This window comes from Dreissena polymorpha, chromosome 3 (genome assembly GCF_020536995.1).
Source record: "Dreissena polymorpha isolate Duluth1 chromosome 3, UMN_Dpol_1.0, whole genome shotgun sequence".
Taxonomy (NCBI): Eukaryota; Metazoa; Mollusca; class Bivalvia; order Myida; family Dreissenidae; genus Dreissena; species Dreissena polymorpha.
Window position 1 is genome coordinate 106,573,410 of NC_068357.1, and position 7,962 is coordinate 106,581,371.

The 7,962-nt window shown below is 33.3% G+C and overlaps 1 long non-coding RNA gene across 1 annotated transcript; it reads left to right on the plus strand.

Moving 5' to 3' along the window:
• The first annotated feature begins 2,497 nt into the window (after nt 1-2,497).
• Nucleotides 2,498-7,953, plus strand: LOC127870902 (uncharacterized). Its single transcript, XR_008044981.1, has 3 exons — nt 2,498-2,838; nt 5,742-7,430; nt 7,587-7,953. It is a non-coding gene; the product is annotated as an uncharacterized LOC127870902 (long non-coding RNA).
• Nucleotides 7,954-7,962: the final 9 nt, after the last annotated feature.

The window sequence follows — 7,962 nt, forward strand, 5'->3', positions numbered from 1 at the left end:
GTCCTGATCGATCAAAAACATAACCGCCTATGGAGGGGGGCAGTTTTCCTGGTGTGACAAGAGAGAAACCTTGTGATCGAACACTATAGAAGTCACACTAATCATCGTGAAACTTAGTCAATACATTGGTTTTATTGATTTCTCTAACGAGTTGGAAAATGGCTCAGATCGGTGAAACAAACTTTTTAGCTCACCTGATTGCTCAGGTGAGGTTTTAGGATTGGTCTTTGTCCGCCGTCCGTCCGTCCACATTTGGTTTGTCAACACTCTAGCATTCAAATTTCTCAACCATTCTTTATCAAAGTTGCTGAAAGATCTCAGTCAAGTTTGATAATGAGCAAGATCACATAATTAATGCCATAATTATTGCCCTTAGATTGTCCAAATTTTCATTATATTATACAAAATCCTTTTAAACACTCTAGAGGTCACAATTTTGTTTCAGATTTTATGAATCTTGGTCATAATATTTATTTTTGTAAGCAAAGTTTGATGTTTGGTCAACTCAAAATAAAGGTAACCAAGTCAAATCTTACAAAAACAAAAACACTCGATGCGCCAGAGTTTTGGTTCAATAATGATGAAACTTGACCAGGATGTTTTTCTGGACAATATCTAGGTAAAGTTTGACATTTGGTAAAGATTGAATGAACCGACTCCTCTCAGGTGAGCGAACTAGGGCCATCTTGGCCCTCTTGTATTTTATACATGTTAAATGTTCTTATCTTACAAAGACGAACATTTAAATCCATCAAGGCATTATTAGAAAACTACTTTTTATGTTCCCCATTCTATACTGGGGGACATGTTTTTACCCTGTCTGTTGGTTTGTTTGTGTCAAACTTTAACATTATCCATAACTTTTGCAATATTGAAGATAGCAACTTGATATCTGGCATACATGTGTATCTCATGGAGCTGCACATTTTTGAGTGGGAAAAAGGCAAGGTCATCCTTCAAGGTCAAATATATGGGGGGACATAGTGTTACACAAACACATCTTGCTCCAATGAAAAGGCACGCGACTCAAATGTGCTGAAGAAGTCAAATCACAAAAATATATATACGTCTTGTAAAAATTATAGAAATCATCACATAAAATATGTCACTTTAAAATAGCTTCCGGTATACATTTGCATTTGCGCCGCCTCCTATTCTTAGCGCCACCTCCTTGGCAATCGCTCCATCTCTTTTTGAAAAATGAAAATGTATCTATAATATCGGCTAGGGGCCGATGTTTTGTGTATGCCTCAACTTGTTCATATGCAAAGCAATCGTTTTATGTAATGAGTGATTAATTGGCTGGGAATGTGCACGTCACACAGGCAAAATACATCGATTTTCTTTTACAATTCTACCATGCCCCAACTTATACAGGTCCTCACCTTTCTAAATGGGTTGTGATTGTATGTTTCTGTACATTTTTTAATTAAAGGGATCTTTTCACGCTTTGGTAAATTGACAAAATTGAAAAAAGTTGTTTCAGATTCGCAAATTTTCGTTTTAGTTATGATATTTGTGAGGAAACAGTAATACTGAACATTTACCATGGTCTAATATAGCCATTATATGCATCTTTTGACGATTTTAAAACCTAAAAATTATAAAGCGTTGCAACGCGAAACGATTGAATAATTTGGAGAGTTCTGTTTTTGTCGTTAAATTTTGTGAAACTACGAAGATTGCTTATATAAGGTATAAAATACGTCATGCAAGTGTACTTGGCGGAATAGCTCAGTAGGCTAAGGCGTTTTTACTTCAGGACTCTGGCAGGACTCTAGGGGTCACTGGTTCGAAACCTGGTCCGGGCAATGTTCTTTTCCTTTTTTTAATTTTATTCTTGATTTTTTACTGGAGCTTTTACGATCCAATGTTTACATTTATCGATATAAAGCATTTAATGAATAAGTTAAAAAATGCCAAAATCTGTGAAAAGGCCCCTTTAATTTATCTTCGCTCAATCGCACTACGTAGGCCGATTAAAAAAGTGAACTATGTTGAAAAAAAACGCATATACGACATAAACACCGTGTAAAACTATCCATTGTATTTCGAAATATCCGGGCCTGAGCGCCACCTCGGAAGTAGCATTGGCTCATTTATTAATGCATCTCAAAAAAGAGGCGGCGCCTGTGATAAACGGTCGTATATTTGCAGTTACTTCTTCACACCTGACTGCAACACACATTATTTGTTCATGTTTATGATTTTATTTACACGTAAACGAAATATACAGTATAAGTCATACTGGCAAAAATAGATAAGCATGATATTCAGTGCAATATCAAACCAACTGTATCATGTATTTACACATACACTGTTACACATCATCAGAACTACTTTTACATATGTAATGTTATTTATACATCACCCGTTTTATGAGACGCCTGGTGACATTTTAGCTTGAACCAGAACGTATTTTTCCTTTTTTTTGTTTTAAATTATGACACCCCATTGTGCGTTTGTGTAATAGCAGTTTATGTATACCGTATTATTATGACGTACCCTTTGGGTCAAAAGTACAGATACGCCAACAGCTTAAAATAGATATCACAGCGGTGACAAAATTGTTACCGCGGTGACATTTTTGTCACTGCGGTAATAAATTTATCACTGCGGTGATATATTTGTAACTGTTGTGATACTTTGTTTGACCCAAACAGTTTGATAAGAGCTAAATCGAACTAACCAATGAAACAACGTCTTGCAAAACGGCAAATCGGCGAATATTTACTGCGAAGTTTTCAAGATGTCTGCCTCCATGGATACTGTAAACAACTTTTCAGATCATGAGTTTGGTAATTTTAATCTTCGGACACAAGGATGACGACAATTAAGGTATACTTACATAATCATTTATCGATTAACATTCCTACATAAAGTTTATAAGAAAGTGTGTCGAACTTACGCTATGATATTGTTTTTTATGTATCACGATATCGACAAATGAAGTCTTTATTGTAAATAATCTTGTTTATACTGGTTAAATTATATTCTAGATTAAGTACTAGATCTGCGTTTACCCTTTGTTATGGTCATGATAATAATTGATGCCCGCGATACAATTCATTTTGGAAACAATAGTGACAACCAGGTGATTTAACATACATGTACCATTGTCAAAATTAAGTTAAATCATGTTGACATGGTGGGGTATCATGTACATGTAAATTCATTGGGCCCAAATTGCAGAAAACAAATTCAAGCAAACAACTGTACAGTTTAAATTGAAAAAAAAATGTGTAGATGAAAGACTGTCAGTCAGCCTGACAACAATTTTTTTTTTAAACCTATTTATTTAAGCTCGATTGCATAGAAAGCCTAAAAGTAAGGAATATTTGAAACACTCTCGAGTCTGTTTCCTGGGTTTCAATGGGGGAGATCTAAAGAACGCTCCCACAGAGGGGTTCCAACCCTTGACCTCATAATCGCTAGGTGGACACCATATCCACTACGTCACGGCGACAAGAACATTTGATACCACTACCAGTTTTTATATCCAGGGCCCTCAATCCATTTTAGGGGAAGCGGGTCGCTACCCTCATGAGGGGGAATTTTTGCGGCGTTTCCATTTTTGGGGGATTTTTTTACTACTCTCTAATTATTACATTTGTACATGTTTGCACTATATTCATTTCTTTTCTCATAATAAAGTATGTTTAACAAGATTAAATTGAAATAGAATTGAGATATAATAATCATGATACACATCTTTAAAATATATAAAAAAAATTAATCAGGGGGAATTTTTCCCCCCAAAAGGGGAAAAAAATATACTTTTCAGGTGGGGGACTGCGGCCGAAATTCAGCCGCAGATTTGATAGATTGAGGGCCCTGAATAATCATTTATTCAAATTATGCCTTTATTTATAACGGGGTATAACAAGGATCCATCTTCAACAACACTATTCAACTGTAAAATACATTGCATCAAAACTGTTTCCTGTTACTGTAGATTTTGACAATTGAGATGCGTTTGTTTAGTCGGAGTCAAAATTCTGTCAGACTGTTTTAAATTTTGCAAACAATGTTGCAGGATACAAAAATGCATTTTTTTATGTTCCTTACAAACTAAAAGAGTCTCTTGTTGACAATTTACCTTTAAGGATTACATGTATAGTCACTAAGTGTTTGTGTTCATAGCACTTTATCATAAATGGTAATAATTATCTTGAAAATATTTGGACTACATGAATTCTTTTCTTATTGTGACAATAGTGGTTAAAAACTGCATTGTAATGTTAATTGTACTAGTGCGTATACAATTTACCTTTTAGAATTACATGTGTAGTAACTAAGTGTTTGTTTTCATAGCTCATTATTGAAAACGGTACTCATTATCTTGATAATATTTGGACTAAATTAATTGTGACAATAGTGGTTAAAAACTGCACAATAATGTTAATTTTACTAGTGCGTACAAAATTTGTTTGTTTCCACTAATATTGCAAAACAAATATTTCAATATGATTTAGAGTAGGTAGGTTGGCATTTCCTTTTTTAAATGATTTTTATTTTATACACAAGCTATTCCTACTGAAACAAAGATATCCAGAGACAAAAATCTCCCAATTGCCTATATAACATTCTTTCCATATACTAAGAAGTTGGCCAAATTATGTTTTTGAGATATGATAAAATGTAAAAAAGAAATAAAAAAAAACAAGTACTTTTTATTTCAAACGGCAATAAAATGCTTAGGGTCTGCTCCGCACACAAAAAGGGTCCGTCGGCTTTTGAAAACAATTTTTTCTCGGCCTAGTTGTTCCTGTTGTGGATTACCCAGTTGCTGCCTGTTTCGAGTTTTATTTGTTATCCCAAAGCCCTGCTTTAAATCTGTGTGGGACTATGTTTTAGCTTTGCAACTTGAAACTTGCTACCGGTAATTTGATTAAACACCTATTTATATAATTATACTCAATGGCGTTGTACAAAACATATTTATGTACATTCAATTGATAAAATATAAGAGTGATTGATACTATTATGCAGCATTACTTAAAGGATTAATAATCTAAAATTGTGTGATATAAATAAAAATGCCGTACAAAACTTAAGCAATTAAACTATACTGGCTACAATATTAAAACACAGTAAAAATAAAATAGTATGTAATAAATTGATATAACTAGGTTTAAGACAATAATTATAATGATATTATAAGCAAATTTTTGGCAACATAAAGACACTGTATTTAATTAACTTTAAATAAACATTAACATAAACATTAGCTTTAATTAATAGTAAAACAGTATAGCTTTAATCAGGACATTCCAATTTCTATTAGGCAGTTTATGTCTGTATTTTTTCAGAGATATAAGACATGGTGTTCAAATTGAGTATGCATGTTAACTATAACCAGGGGAAGCATATTTCCCAATTGCTATTTGCAAAAAAATTAACAATTTCTACTTTCCAACATTGAGTTTATTGCGCTTACTCTAAAATATCTTATTAGTTTAAGTTATATTATCTTTTTTTGTATTTATCCATTCAGTCATTTTATCTCAATAAGATTGCCACATTTTAAACAACTCTCTTTTATACATTGTTCTGGTGGACTGTATTACTGACACTCAAAATAGTGTAAAATGTTGTAAATTGTCATAAAACATTTCAACAAACAATTGTAAAACAGTTGTAAACAATCATGTTCAACTAAATTTGTTTTTATACATTAATTTAAACATTTGTAATGTTATAATAGAGAGTCCTTAACAATTGTCAAATTATATTTTCAGAGTCCATCAATGGTTGTGAAATCAAGGATATTCTATTGGAAGGAAAGACATGAATGCATTCAAGTTTCCTGTGAGCAATATGATTTCCTGACTTTGCCTTACAGTATAAAACAAGAGAGTTAAACACTTGAAACTTGAAAAGATGTGGTCCTAGAACCTGAAATGGCAACTCCAGCTCTCTATAAAAGCATCATCTGGAATCCAACTATGTACAATCAAAAAATTAATGTGTGTCTTAATTTTGTCTTTTTAGAGCCCTGACGGGTCTTAAGATATCAGATGTTTTAAAATTCATTGTGTTTGTGCTGCAAGTTTTATGAACTGGTTATAAAGCTTATGCATGCAGAACCGTTTACTGCCTGGTTAGCTGCAGTAGAGCACTCATAGGAATTGGGAGATCTGTGGAATCCCTTTGTGGCTTGCAAATTTCAACCTGTTTTCAAAAATTGCTTAGTTGGTCAGTGTGTTAATATTTCAATTTTCAGGTCTGGTAAAGAAAGTTATTTAAAGGCAGTGTGCAAGGTTTTCCTTAATAATAGCATGTACACAGGAAAAAAAAGCTTAATATTAGATATTTTGTTATAATCAGTTTGTGGTCCGTCCATAGCTAAACATGAACATAGATATTTTTTACTTTTATTAGTACTATATACATATTATAAATAAAAGGTTGTATCTTGCATCTTCTAATCCTTAAAGTGGCATGGTGGCCTAGTGTGTGTGTTGTTTATCTATGAAATTTATACATGTATACTAATATCTAGGCTACATTATGATGTACTTCTCAAAGAACAGTATGTTTAAAATGCAGGTTTATACTAATTTAAATACAGGTACAAATTAATCCTGTGTTGTATATAGCAGAATGTCCCTTATTTTCACTGTTATCTTTTAAAACTGTTCAGGTACACTTCACCTGCATAAAACTAGTTCAGATATATATGTCCCATAGAGCAAAACAATTGTCACTAAATCATTGTATAATCGTTATTGGCAGTTCACTTCTGTAGTTTCTGAAATGAAAAATTGTTGTTACCTACCTTCACTCTTAATTCAGTTTTAGTGGAATGCTTAATTTCATTTTTTTTTCTTTATTAGTTGTAAGTAGTGGGCTCTGTGTTCTGATTAGTTCCTAAATTGAACACATGTTTAAACGTCGGTTGTTAAATTGTATAACATGTTAATGCAGAATTGTACCATAACATGAAATTGTATTTTTTGCTTTGTACATTGTTTGAAATGTTACCATCTTGTTTCTAATAAATGTTTTTTATAATTCACCATCTAGTCCTATTTGCAAAAAAGTGAACCATTTAAATATTGTATTTAAAGTATACACCCGTTAGCCTTACTTAAGTCGTGAACATTTCGTAGGCATTTGTTATCCCCAGTAATAGGCGGAGGGATATTGTTTTGGCGCTGTTTGTCCGTCCTTCCGTCCGTCCGGCACTTTTGTGTCCAGAGCCATATCTTGTTAGTGCTTTAGCGGATTTCATTGAAACTTGGTATGAGTATATTATATGGATAAGAGGATGATGTACACTTTGTATCTTGAAAAAAATGCTTTTTAATATAATCTTAGAGCTTTATCTTCACTAACACATGAGCCAGAGCCATGAAACTTGCCATAGTTGTTCTCAATCATCTAGGGGTGCTTCACATTCAACATCCATAATTCTAGGGGCTAAGGTCATGGCCCTTTGTATCTTGAAAAAAATGCTTTTTGATAGAAGCTTAGAGCTTTATCTTCATTAACACATGAGCCAGAGCCATGCAACTTGCCCTAGTTGTTCTCAATCATCTAGGGGTGCTTCACATTCAACATCCATAATTCTAGGGGCTAAGGTCATGGCCCTTTGTATCTTGAAAAAAATGCTTTTTGATAGAAGCTTAGAGCTTTATCTTCATTAACACATGAGCCAGAGCCATGCAACTTTCTATAGTTATTCCAATCATCTGGGGTTGTTTCACATTCAACACCCATAATCCTAGGGGCTAAGGTCAAGGTCACACATTGAGGTCAAAGGTCACAAATTTGAGGAATTATTCATTAATTGGTAATTCCTTTACTATGCATCAAGGAATTCTGTTATAACTGTCACAATTGTTCTCAATTATCTAGCTGAGTTTCAAATATAAGATCCAGGTTGCTAGGGTCATGGTCAAAGTCACACACAAAGGTCAAAATCACACATTTTGATCATATATATATATATAATAT